Genomic DNA, 14,252 nt, shown 5'->3' on the forward strand with positions numbered 1-14,252 from the left:
AGTGGCAGCAGAGAGCAGTTTAGCCAAAAGGGCAGAGATAAAGAAGGAATTTGGTGGCCATTACAAAAAGCCAACATCTGCTTCGGCTGGGCACAATTCATCAGCAGGAGGAAGAAAATGGTGAAGGTCAGTAAAGATATATAGTGGGAGAGGGAGTGCAAAACGGCAGAGGTGATGAAAGATACATTTGGAGGGAGTTGAAGTGCACTGTGCAAGTGTAACTGTGGGTGGGCTTCTGTGGCCAAGTGGCTTCTGTAGTTGCATCATTATAATTTCAAATGGTCACTGAACAAAGGTTGTTAAGCAAAGACTACCTGTGGTTGAAAAATTTATATATATGGCACAGTAGTAGGCTAGCCCCAAATTTAAAACTGAAACAACTGTAAAAGTCTGACTCACAGACGAACACAATACAGAAGCCTGATGATGGCAGATGAGATTCTGCCGAAACGTTGCTACAACTTTAAAAGCACAACTATAATGATGTGGGAAAATACCCGAACAAAGCTGAATACCATATAGATAGATAGATAGATAGATAGATAGATAGATAGATAGATAGATAGATAGATAGATAGATAGATAGATAGATAGATAAACTTTATTCAAGTAAGACAAGGGTCTCCTGAGTCAATTGGCTTCATAAACAAATTCCATCTCTGTTCCAAGCCTATATAAGGAACCCTCAAAATCGTAGGTACTCATCCATTTCCTTAGTCCTGTTATAGTTTTATCTTGGTTGGAGCTGGGCTTCTTATATAGAGGATTGTTGGACCTTTAGTAGTGCGCTTGTAAAAGCAATAGTTGGAGAACTAGCAGAAGGAACTGAAGATATAGTAAGACTGTTAGAAAATTTACAGTAAGTATATGAAACACACATTAACCAAATACATTGTATGGCTCTGTCATATAGAGCAGGAGAGGCTAACTTTTGTGTATTGCATAGATTCACTTTCCAAGTGTCTGAGCCTCTGAGAAATTTTCTCATAGTTTTCCCTACAGAGTCCGACATTAGTCGTCAAGTAAGGACAATTCTTTCCTGCTGCTCTATTTTTTCGATGCCAGTACATATATTTGTTATTCTTTATATTCCCTTTGAAGTTGGAAATCCAAAGGGAATTTAAAACCAAGCAGATGTTTCTGGTGCTAAAGATGCAGAAATCCTAGTTTAACTGAAATACGTCTGTAAAATCCTATTGAAGCTAAAATTCCATTTGTTAAATGTATTTATTATTTATTTTTTACTTGCACTTGCTATCCAGAAGAGGTGATACCTAATGTCACTAGCTCAGGAGGAAAAATGGATACATTTATCCAAGTAAACAGCATTTCAACAGCTGCCTCTGGTGATTTCCCAAATGGGTTTTTTGTTCCACTGCACTGCATATTTCCCACCATCCTTTCTTTTTTAGCTAGGAAAAATAATTTCTGAATCACATTGGTCTTGGAGAATGAATATACTGATGCATCCATTTGGCTGTCCAACATATAATGAACACTTTATAAGGAAGATTTAAAAAGCAGAAGATTAATAACATTTAATTCCCTTTTTTGTAAGAGGGTATACTAACTGATGTAACTTATCTTTAAATTTCTATGCTGCTTTTCTACACCTTTCTTCAACCATCAAAACAGCTTATTGTGATGAACGAGTACAAAATATAACCTAAAACAACATTAATACAATTGAAATTGAATTATACATTGGAGTAAATTAATAAACAGGTGGTGCTTTTACCAACTTCCTAAATATTAACAGAGCAGATAGCAAACACATCTTTCTTTTTTTTTTTAAAAGATAATTTTTATTGAATTTTACACAAAAGAACACAAGAAAAAAAGAACACAACTACAATATTTGCCTTATTGAGATACCGACTTTCCCGGTTTTTTTACTATATACATATACATATACATACATACATACATATGTACATTTGTTTTATATATATATAAAAACATATATTTATTTGTTTATATTATTTATTTGTTTATATTATTTATATTATGGACATTTATTTGTTTATATTATTTTTTATTCTTACTATTATCCAACCAGTTATACCATTTTTTCCAGACTGTATAATATTCCTTCTCTTCCCTCTCTTTTGTAATTCCAACGTGACTTTTATCATTCTGTGCAGCAAACACATCTTTCTTATGCAGGAAAGAAGACTTCTTTTCTGCGTATCAGAAGATTAAGTTTTCGGAAGTGATAGGATCTTCCAAAAAGCTTCAAAAATTAAGTATGGAAATTCTCTTCACATAAATATAGGCAAGCTATACATAAAATTCATGTTTTGAAAACACATAATTCTGGTCTTATACCATATCCAACTCTTTCCAATTTTTGGAGAAATTTATTTCAAAGTAATGTGGTAAACATTTTTTATTTACCAATACATTTAGGTGTTTTAAGATGTGTTCCAGAGCTCTCATGTACACTTCATCTTTGGGCATATATGAGATATTCTAATATTTCCACTTCCATTTGATTTCTTTGAAGTCTCAAACTTTATCAGAGACATCAACCGACCTTTGTGTATATTTTACATTTTTTAAAGTACATGTGGGATTTACTGGGTTCCCACAAATGACTTTTTATATCCTGGTTGAAAATAGTAGTAACGTTAGTTTCATGTGTCTGTAAGTAGACCAGTTCAGAATAATAAGTTCCAACATTAAAAAATAATAATGCACTGACACCCTATAATCTAACATTATAATCTCCCTATATTTTAAGATTACAATTAAAGTAAAAAAGTTAGATTCTTATCTTTTTTTTACAATACAGATATATTTATTTCTACAATACACAGTATACATAATGCTTCCAGTTACCATTGTGCCCACAAAAACAATGCTGGGAAGTGATTTGGGTCAAGAAAGAATGACTGGCCTAGTCATCTAGTCAATTTTCTAATCTAAAGGAGGACCAAATCTCATGGGCTTTTAGTTTCAAGTCCAGCAATTTAATCATTATTCTAAAGTTTTAAAAACTTGATATTCATTTCAAAGAACTTTAGTAAACAGAATAATTTTTAAAACAATCATAAAAACAAATCATAAGATCCTTCGCCTGGATAATAACAATCTGCATAAAGAATGAAGAAGCTTCATGAAGACCCATGACAAAGAAATTTCTGAGCACCTGTGAATACTTTAATCAGTCAGATTTCAGGCAGAATTCCAAGTTGATTCCAGAGAAGTGATTATAGATAGAAAAAAATCCCTCAACCATGTCTATTTTAGTACTAGATATATCAATCATTCTTGCTGGATGAATGGATCATTGACATTTTCAACATTTAATTGAATCTTTCCAGAAAGACATTCAAATGTGCTGCATAGTAGTTGAGAGTATTCTATCATTCCAATATTTTATCATTCTGTTGTATTCTTTTAGCTGGGTGTTGTATTCTTTTAGCTAATATTTTTCTATCCATTTATAAAATGTTCATAATCACTTTTGCTAGGGGTGGCTATATAAATCAAACCAATCAATCAAAATTCCATATTTAATAAAAAAGTAAATATGCAAATAACTAATTGCATAGAAGAATGGAATATATATATTGCATGTATCATTTACATTTTTTTCATTCAGCAAACAACAGCATCTGAAAACGGATATCCAACATAATCAAACTGAACATATTTTATTGCAAAATGAAAATATTCTGTATGATTATAGGATGTCCAGATCGTCACTGAAGAGGAGGGAAGAATTCAATCAAAATATTTCTCAGATAATTATTTTTTCTTCATTTTAATGTATTTGAGATATGCTATTTACTATTATTATAACTTGTAATAGGGCTGTTTTTTTATTAAAGCAAGGATTTCTTTTTATTGCTTTTGTTACCGATGATGGTTAGCTTAATTATATAAGGCTCAGAATTAGGGACTTAAAAATATCCCAGGTTTTTTCTTCTATTCAACAATTGTAGAAAATTTTATTAACTGACAATAATCAGTAATTAATATCCTGCCAAGAGGAGATTTGTGTGACCCTATTACCAGAACACAAAGTCAGATCATTCTGGATTTTAACAATCTAATTGCTTTTAATGTGTATTTTTAAAAAAACCATACACCACCTTTATGTCTTAATTTTAATGGACTTTCCATTAAAATGAAACAGAAGAAAAATATATTAAGTTTCAGTAAATAAATAAGCCAGATTGTTTTGTTTTTTTTAAAGGCAAACAATTCCTCATTCCAGAAGGCAAACTCTTTTATAGAGGAGGTGCACTTCTGGGGTTTTGATAGATAGCATTGTTTAATTGAAGAAACCTGGAACGCATCAATCTTGCCAGATGGATACTATTGGAGATAACAGGTCTCTCAAGAAATCAGGCCATATACCATGTAGAGATTTATAGATAGCAACTAGCACCTTTAACTGCAATTAGAAACAAAATCAGAACCTATGCAGCTTGTAAAGATATACTACTGCATTGTGGAGCCTTTGAAGCTTCCGAATGCTGCCACATGCGGTAATCAAGTTGTGAGGTAACTTACGTATGAGTGACTATCTGAAGGGTCCCCTGATCTGAAAAACGGTCCAACTTGTACACCAGATGAAGCAGTGCAGAGACCATTCATGGAGAAGGAGGAACTGAATCTATGAAATCCTCCAAATTATCACCAACCTTCAATGGAACTACAACCCCATCCAAAGTCAGTAATGGACTATCAGCAGATAGGTAGTCCAGATAACCACAGGAATTTGGTCTTGGTAGAATTGAATCATATATAATTTCAAAATGCACACAGTCTCCTGCTACTAGAACAGAACCTTGGCAACATCAATTGGCCGATGTGGATTCAAAAGGTATAATCAAGTATCATCAATATACTGATCCCTAAAACAGCAAATGACCTCTCCCGGTGGTTTCTTGTGGACGTTAAAAGGAGAGGGCAGAAAATAGAAGTGTTGTGGCTTGTCAGCCATTGATCCCTCCAACAGCCAAATAAGAGGAGGGGGTGGTGGTGTGGGAGTCAGGGTCAACATCAGGGCACCTGGGAGCTCTGAGAGGGAAGAGGGAATGAAGCTGGAAAAGAGAGAGACAGAGGCGGATCCTGGGCCATCTGACAGCCCTCAGATGGAGAGTCAACAGCCTCCAGGTCTGGAAGTGGTTGATGAAGAAGAAGAGGAACAACTGGGTCCAGTGCCTGACACACAGCTACACAGAAGGCAGAGAAGGGGAGAGCAGTGGAAAGCCGTGGGCCAATCCTGGGGAAGAAATGAGCCACCGTTGCTAAGGAAGCCCCACCCTAGCTCTGGGGACAAAAAGCAGGGGGCAGAGATGAATAGGTATGGCAGACAACTATTCATCTTCCAGCCAGACAACTTGTTAGCCTGTGAGATAAACTTTTTGCTGGGGCTGCCAGCATTCCTAATAAAGGAATTTTTTGAGTTCACATCAGAGGGTTTGTCATGTTTGGAGATCTGGGTCAGAACAAGAACCCTGTGGGACCCGCAGATGAGGAACGTGGGGAATGATCTCTCCTTAGCTATCAACACCAACTGAAACTGGTCCTGCAGTAGGAAGGGAACCAACATAAAATGGTGCCCCTAACCCCCAACCATAGTCAACTGTATTGAAAGCTACCAAGATATCAAGAATGGATGCACCGCTACCATTTCGGCTTTACCACCATCAACAAGTGCGACCAAAGCTGTCTTACTAATAAGCCCTTAACTTATGACAACAGTTGGTCCCTGGAATTTTGTTTGTAAGTTTTGGGGGTTGTTAAAATTAAGTTTGTCAGAACACTTTCACAATTTTTTTTAAATGAGCAAGTTTAAATATTATTTTTTCTAAATCAGTATTTTTGTGTTTAAACACAATTTGAAACATTTTAAACAAATCAGGAATGAAAAACTATGAACATATTTTCAAATATATTTTACACTGCTAAAAATTAGAATTGTTATTTCAGTTGAGCTTCAGATCATTAATTAATCACTTGGGGAATTAAAAGAGTAGTAAAAATTAACACTATTATTGCTTGGTATATAGTAGCAGCAATAAAAATGTAACTTCTTGTATTTTGCTTCTTATATCTTTTCCATATATTCTGTGTGTGTGTGTGTGTTTGTGTTACAGTATATATGAAAAAGTACTCATAGTTTATGACAGAAAATGATTAATAAATGTATCTATTGTCAAAAATCAAGAATAAATGCAAAAGATTCTTTATAAAAATATGAGTGAAAGATGTTTTAGAATTCCTAACTATAATTACAATCTTATTATAATGTTAATGACATTGATAATGTTTTTCCATGATAGAATTAATTAGACTATTTTTAATAATTTGTTTTATCTATTTATTGCTTTGTTTTAATGGCTGTACACTGCCCAGTTTCACTTTGTGAGAGATGGTTGACCAAATGAATACACACACACACACACACACACACACACACCTTGGCTATAAATTGAGTGGCTGCATAGGCTTTCAGTTAAAATTGAGACAGGTCCCTTTACCAAAAAATATAATTTTATTCAAAATTAATTTCTTCTGAACAGGTTCAAAATTGAAAAAAATGGGCCTGTAAATTACTTCCACACTGATTACTCTTTAAACCTTTTATATTTCATTCTGCATTTTAAGATGAAGATAAACAATATCAAGATTGGGAAAGGAAAAAACTATTAATTAAAAGGTTTATTTGATGGGGTCACTCTAAAATATGGGAGAAAATATGCAGGAAAAGCACTTTAGTGGAAAAATTGACAACAAATAAAGAGCAATAATGTAATGGATTATTTTTACTTTACTTAGCTTAAACTTATTAATAATGCACAACAAAAGAAAAATGATTGACTACTACCCAGTTCCAGGTACCATTAAAATAAGGTTACATTTATTTTGCTCTATATATATTCCACTGTATTAATCACTGTAGTAAATTTAACTAAATGGGGAAAGGAATATAAACTATACTGATATAAACTGATACTAGCTTGGAATGTGCTTCTGTCTGTTTATCTTTCCTGTCTTCCTTCCCCCAAATTAACCCATCTTCATTTTGCTTAACAAAAACATTACTTGACTACATTATTTTTCTTCTCATGGCTAATGTTTCTATTGTTTCTTATTTCTGAAATATTAACTTTTATTTAAGTGCAATATGCTATGTTGTTCAGTCTTTTAGGTTTTTTTTGTATTCAAGTATAGGCAGGTCTATAACACCTGATATTAAAAGCAAGATTCTCGCAGCTATATTCTTTAATTTGGTGGCAGCTGTTTTTAATCACTAAAATTAATGGATAGTGATTACAACAAAACTGGTCTTTTCATTTATTAATTCCTATAAAAAAGTGTGCAGTATTTGTAATATCGTTTTTAAGCTACCTACAGATTTTAGACATTGAAAGGAAGACAGTAGAGCAGGGGTGTCAAACTCAAGGTCTGGGGGCTGGGTCCGGCCTGCAGGGTGCTTACATCTGCGCCATGGGGCCACCATGGAAAAAGTGAAGGACTGGTCCACGGTGCCTCTACCAGTGAAAACAGAGCTCAAGAGGGCCCTCCTGAGCTCCATTTTCACTGGTAGAGGGTTACAGGAGGCCATTGCAGCCAAAAATGGAGAGCCCGTTTTCTCTGCCAGACAGCTTGGGCCACCACAGGCACCCTTGATGCAAGTGACATCGAGCTGGCTATGCCCACCCTGGCCACACCCCCTCCCCCCTCCCGAGGTCATATACAACCCTGATGTTGTTCTCAATGAAATTGAGTTTGACACTTTGTAGTAGAGGGTATCAAAACTGGAGGAAATTTAAGCTTACATACTGAACTTTCCAACTGTATGAAAATCATTTTTTGTGAATTATAGTAGGTCGATAGTTTTCAGCTGCTTCATGCTTCCTAAAATACATACATAGAAGTTATTCTTGCTTTAACTTTCTTGAATTTTGACAATGGAACATTAATAATAATAATAATAATAATAATAATAATAATAATAATAATAATAATAATAATAATAATAATAATAATAATAAAAACTTGTGGAGGAGGAGGCCAGGGAAACTGCCAGCAATCTAGTTCACTTATCCCAAAACTATTTTGTAAACAGCATTATCATTTATGATGCTATCTGTATGAAATGTTATCTGATATCTCTTTTCCTCATATTCCAAAATGGAACTTGTGGAAGTATAGGTTTGTTTACTGTTTATATTATTGAAACTATAGGATTCTGCATTCTAAACAAGCAAGGGATTATTATGGTTACCTAATACAGTGCTGATAATATACTGAACAAATTAATAAATTTTCATTTGTCTTTGAATGTACAAAATATATAGAAAAGACATAAGTTGAAATATTTTTTTTATATTTAAGCAATATATTTTATGCATACCACACTTATGGTGTAAATATTAGAGTGTATTAAAAGGATTATTTTCTTGAGCATTTTTTTTATTTATCAGAATAATAAATTTTTTGAATCAGATGAACAGCTAAGGAATGCAATTGTTTCCAGTGTGATGAATCCTGTTTCTTATGTGACAATCTGAACTGAGAAATAATATAATTGTTAAAAACTAGATCTACCACGAGTGGGAAAAGGAAAAGGCATATGATTCCATGGCGAAGTAATTATTTTGCACATTACAATTGTGATAATTCGTATTACAGGTAGTATTTGACTAAACAACAGTAATTGAACCCGGTATTACAATCATAATTTGTGCTGGTCATTAAGTGGGTCATTGTGTGACTTGCCTGATTGTACAATATTTTTTTGTGGCAATTGTTAAGTGAATGCAGTGGTCATTAATTAAGTGAATGCATTGGAGTCTCTGGCGCAGTGGTTAGAGTGCAGTATTGCAAGCTACTTCTGCAGCCAGCTGCTTACAATTTGGCAGTTCAAATCCCACCAGGCTCAAAGTTGATTCAGCCTTCCATCCTTCCGAGGTGGGTAAAATGAGGACCCAGACTGTTGGGGGCAATATGCTGACTCTGTAAACCGCTTAGAAAGGGCTGTAAAGCACTATAAAGTGGTATATAAGTTTAAGTGCTATTGCTATTAAGCAAACATGGTGGCTGTTTAGTGAACCCATTGTACATACAGGTTTCAGCAAAAAATTGTGTAAATCATAGGATGCTGAAAATGGCCATAAATGTGGACTGGTTGCAAAGTGTCCAAAATGCACACAGAGGGGTAGACCATCAGAGCTTTGAATCCAGATCATGAATACCTTTTTGGGGTCCATCATAATTTTGAATGATTGTTAAGCGACTGATCGTTAGGCTAGAACTACCTGTATAACATTTATGAAAAAAAATGCTAAGGAAGGCTGATCTGTAAGTTCTTTGTTTTGGCACTGGACTACTATTGCATTGCATTATGTTAATATTGTTGAGAACTGGAAGTGAGCTAAGATTTACAATAATAGTAATGCTCTCTCTCTCTCTCTCTCTCTCTCTCTCTCTCTCTCTCTCTCCCTCCCTCCCTCTCTCTCTCTCTCCCTCCCTCCCTCCCTCTCCCTCTCTCCCTCCCTCCCTGCCTCCCCCTCCCTCCCCCTCCCTCCCCACTCCCTCCCTCTCTCCCTACTCCTATCTCTCTCTCTCTTTCTCTCTCTCTCCATGTCACTTGTGAAGTTCATGTAAGCATTTTACAATGTGCTTTTGATGTGTCTGCACAAAATATTCCGAGTGTCTATTTCTAGTGTTTCATAGTAACTTGATTCAATAGATTTACTTTCCATATGATTTAGGCCTATATATGGGCATGGCCACTTATGACCATGGTTTTATTTAGCTTATATGGAAACAGAAAATAGCTGCATATGTTAAGTGTAACACTGGGAAGAAACTGGCTAAATCCCTCACTCATCTTTAGTCAATAGGCTTCTTGAATGAAATATGATAAAGGATGAGAGTACTGACAATATCTTTTTTTAATATTGTTCAGGCACACACACAAACACATACACACACACATGTGTAAGTTGTTCTAACTGCATCCATAATTTTCAGTTTATTGTTTATTCATTAGTTAACCACATCAAATCATAGCATCATATCAAGATAGTAAAATAAGGTAAAATCAATAAGGTGTTTCAAAATAACCAAAATTCAATAAAATAATCTGATAAGATCAGAGGTTAACCCAATCTGATCTAGACAAGAAACTCTGAGTTGGATTGCTTTATCTATAAATGTTGTGGTCTTTCTGACTGTCCATGTGTTTGTATCTTGAAGTAGGAAATTGATGGCCTGTTCTGTCAGTTAGTGACTTTAAATGTTGGACTTTGGCTGAAGAGTATTGTTGGCAGTCAAAGAGGAAAGCAAATATATTATTTGATTTAGATGTTGCAGTTGGGATGAATGCTGCATTTATAGTACTCTATTGTTCTCTGTTTCCTGCCTTCATTAAAAGTGGGAGGTTCTATTGTTTTATTTTTCAAACTGTAATGGATAACAGAGAGCATGGTTGTTGGAGGACTGACTAGTGCAGGTTGCCCTTGGCCATTGGAGGGCATCCAGCTTCTCTCAACATAGGTATCTCCATAGATTAGTGAGAAGAAAGTGAAGTAGGTTTCAATATGGAGAACTGGAGGAGAATAAAAATGCCAACATCAGTAAAATACCTGATACATATTTTGGATATTGTAGTTTTAATCAATAATCATGACAAAATATGTATGAAGAAAACTTTCTCAAAACACCCTTCCACATTGTGATAGGCAATGTCCATTTTAGTAGGAAAAAATAATCCCTGTGTGTGATTAAATGTTTAGGAACATGAAAAGTACAGTATCTTTGTCAGAAAAAAAGAGTATGATAATGTTAATTGAAAGAGAAAATTACAAGGCACAAATACCTCATGCTGTGCCTTTCATGCAATGCTGTCAGTTTCTTCACTTTGATAAGAAATACAGAGCATGTGGTGTTACTAGCAGGTATTCCCACTGGTTGGATGCCTGATGGATTGGGCAGAAGCTTGCCTTGAGATGCTACCAGAAACTATCGAAAACAAAAGAAACAAAGCAGGATGCATAGAAATTGTTCTGTAAATCTGCTGAAGTGAAAATGTAACAACAAACCTACTTTCTCCTATATAGTTGCTTCAACAGACTTTTCATTTTTCCTTAGGGAAAGTTTTCAATATTTCTTTGTTACTTGTACTTCCAATTTAAGATTTACACTATACTTTTCATAAGTCTCTGACTACAATTGATGAAAAATTGTATTGCTGATTACCAACAATAGTATTAACATAAAATTGTAGAATGGCAAAGAAAGTTGACAGGAACTACATATCATATGAGATCACCTTTCATAACCTTCTGTAGGATACAGTCATTTGATGGAACTTATAGTTATCCTAAGATGTCCAAGAAGTTGATGGTAATTGGTTTAAAGAATACCACCATATATTGCTTCTCTACTAAAAATGTTTTGGTTAATCCTGTTGATGTATTTTATTTGCTCAGTTTATATTATGATTTTCTGTTTAAAAGTTTAAGGCAGCTTATGATATAAAGAAAACAAGACAGAGAAAGTACTAATCTCTCAGAGAAAGTACTAATCACCAGATGACTGCAAAGAAATATAATCTTTCTATTCCGTTCCCTATCCTGTCAGAACTAATCCTTCCATCTCCCGTCATCCAGCTTCTTGGATAAGAAACAAAACATCCTTTTTGTTTTCTTAAGGAAAAAAGCATAGTCTAGTTGCCTTTTGAAAGAAAAAGCACATCTGAGACAGTCTGCAGTGTAGGTAACATTAAGGTAAAATAACATAAGTGAAATTGAATTAAATGAGTCACAGAATCAAAATATATTTAGAATTACCTTTCTGATTATATTTTCAGTTCTTTTCCTTTTGTAAAATAGACAACAAGTATTGTAAATAAAGATTTAGTTGTCTATATTTTTTTAATTCATTTAAGGCATTTATAAAGACATTTATATTCTATGGATAATATTTATGTCAGGTTGAGAATAGTGTAAATTAAAAATAGTCAAATGTACAATATAATATATAATAAACCAATAACAGTTCAATTTCACAATCAAAATAGCAAGTCTGTAGCAAAGTAAAAGTTAAAATATATTGCATTTATTTTTAAATACATAGTTACCTTTGGATTGAAAACAATGACCTTGTTTTCATTCCACTTGTTATTAACTTATTTGCTTACATTAGATTTTTCTTATGTTATATTGGCAATTAAAATTGTCATTACTTTTTTTTCTTGAACAACTGTGAAGCCATTATATAGTGATAGATTTTAAGAACTTTAGCTAAATTGACAAGTCATCAGAAGAGATGCTTTTGACCAGCACTTCTAATTACTTTGCTTTAATATGTTCTTTAGCCTTAATGAGAAGAATAAAATGTCCCTATTCTTATCTTAGTTTGTCAAAGCAGCTCTTCAAAGATTTGGCTTTAGTGTTTTATGTTTTGTCCCTTGATTGCTCCAAGTTCTGACTAAATCACTGATCAGTTAAATAGTTCACATAATGGATCCCCCAAAATGTAGGTTGTTAATTATTTTTTCAGTACAATGGCAATTTAATGTACCTCAACAGAGCATTTTGGTAATACCTGAAATAGCTTTGGACCTAGTTTAGAACTCTGAGAATTATTTTTGCTTACATAGCACTAGGCTTTTGAGAATATTGTGCACTTTGAAGTAACTAATGGATAAAGCTTTATGGACATCTTGGGTAGAAACTTGTGTAATATTAGTTTCGTTGGCAGGTAAGAAAACTGGCACATGTACAGGACAAGTGACTTTTTAAACAACTTCCCGTGTATTAGTGGTACTGCTGGGAAATCAAATCTTTTCAAGGCTGCTAGGAGAATGAAACAAAAACTGAGATGTATGCATCTCATAAATCTGTGCTTCTACTGTACCATTCTAGCTGTATGAGAGTGTTCATCAAAGCAGGATCCAGGCACATGGGATATATTCCTTCAGATTAGAATTTGCTTATTTGTTTTCTGCTTCTGCTACGCTAAAATACATAAAAGTTGGGACAAATATTACAAGATAAATGTTTTTTGAGTCTTTAAATTGCTTAGAGAGGGCTGTAAAAGTACTGTGAAGTGGTATATAAGTCTAAGTGCTATTGCTATTGCTATGTATGAATCATCTTTTTTCAATTACTAAAGCAGCCACATCTTTTCCCAGATTCACATGATGGCTTCAGAAGTACCCCCTAGCCTGGAATGGAAATAGTTTAGAAACATCTTCTTAGACAGTTCTACAAGCCTGAAGAAAGAGGCAACTGCTATAACATTTGGAAAAGAGGTGCTTTTTGCATGTCCTTGCATGTATGTTTTCAATTCTTCAGTTCTTTTAAATAATTTCTCAAAACCTAGACTGTAATAAATAGAAACCCATCAGAAACCTACATAGAATTCCTTCTTTCAGACATGTAACTCCTACATGAGATTATTCGTGTGTGAATGTATACCACGAAGTAATATATTTCTTATCATGGTCCACATAAGGTTTCTTTGACCTATTGTATATGTTAAATTTTGCAATTAGCTCCTTGGTTATCATATACCTCCATTACTTTCATTTATGCTATGTGTTTGTGGAATAACATATAAATATCATTGTACTGGGGTTTTTACAGAACTTATTGTCAATTGACTTTATACATCAAAAACATCATTTTCAGCCTATGAACCAGTAGTGACGCTGTTGAGAAAAGCTTTCTATAATGCCATCATATATAATCTGTATTCTCTTCAAAGGTAATCCAATACCTTGAAAATATTATAATTCAAATGAAATATATCTTCCAAAATTGGTAGAAAATAGCACGTTAATGGACATAAGGGCAGTGGACAACTAAATCCAAGAGAATATTTAGATTTTTTTAAGAGCAATATTGATAATATTGCTGAATTTCAATCCCTTGATTAGTGATTACAGTAGTGATTACTGTTAGCTTCAGATTTAGCTCCAATTTGTGTAGTCATTTGATCTGTTGCAGATACCAGATAACGATTCAGAACTTGAAAACATTTTGGAAGTTAACTATAGAAAGAGACTGAAGATCCTTATTTAAAGAGGGTGACATAGGTACTAGCTACATAATCAAACTAGCATCAGTCTGAAGGGGGATAATTTTTAAAATAGGTGTTATATGTTATGGAGCATTATTTATTAAATTTGCATTCAAGATTTTGTTTTGAATTTAAAATAAATTGTGTTGTCTCCAAATAATCATATTGGGATCATTCACATGGTACTGATGTTT

At 33.9% G+C, this 14,252-nt stretch overlaps 1 protein-coding gene across 6 annotated transcripts in view; it reads left to right on the forward strand.

The window, feature by feature from the left end:
- Positions 1-14,252, forward strand: part of ZBTB20 (zinc finger and BTB domain containing 20) — a 477,851-nt gene that overhangs the window by 225,211 nt on the left and 238,388 nt on the right. For 2 of the 6 annotated variants that reach the window (XM_087966401.1, XM_087966405.1), the window contains one exon: positions 13,169-13,288. The exons of the other annotated variants lie outside the window; for them this stretch is intronic. The gene's annotated coding sequence lies outside the window, so the exon portion shown is untranslated. The remainder of the gene's footprint in view (positions 1-13,168; positions 13,289-14,252) is intronic. 6 annotated transcript variants of the gene reach the window in all.

The sequence above is a fragment of the Notechis scutatus genome, chromosome 5 (genome assembly GCF_049901735.1).
Source record: "Notechis scutatus isolate UNSWTSFEM ecotype Mainland chromosome 5, rNotScu1.2, whole genome shotgun sequence".
Taxonomy (NCBI): Eukaryota; Metazoa; Chordata; class Lepidosauria; order Squamata; family Elapidae; genus Notechis; species Notechis scutatus.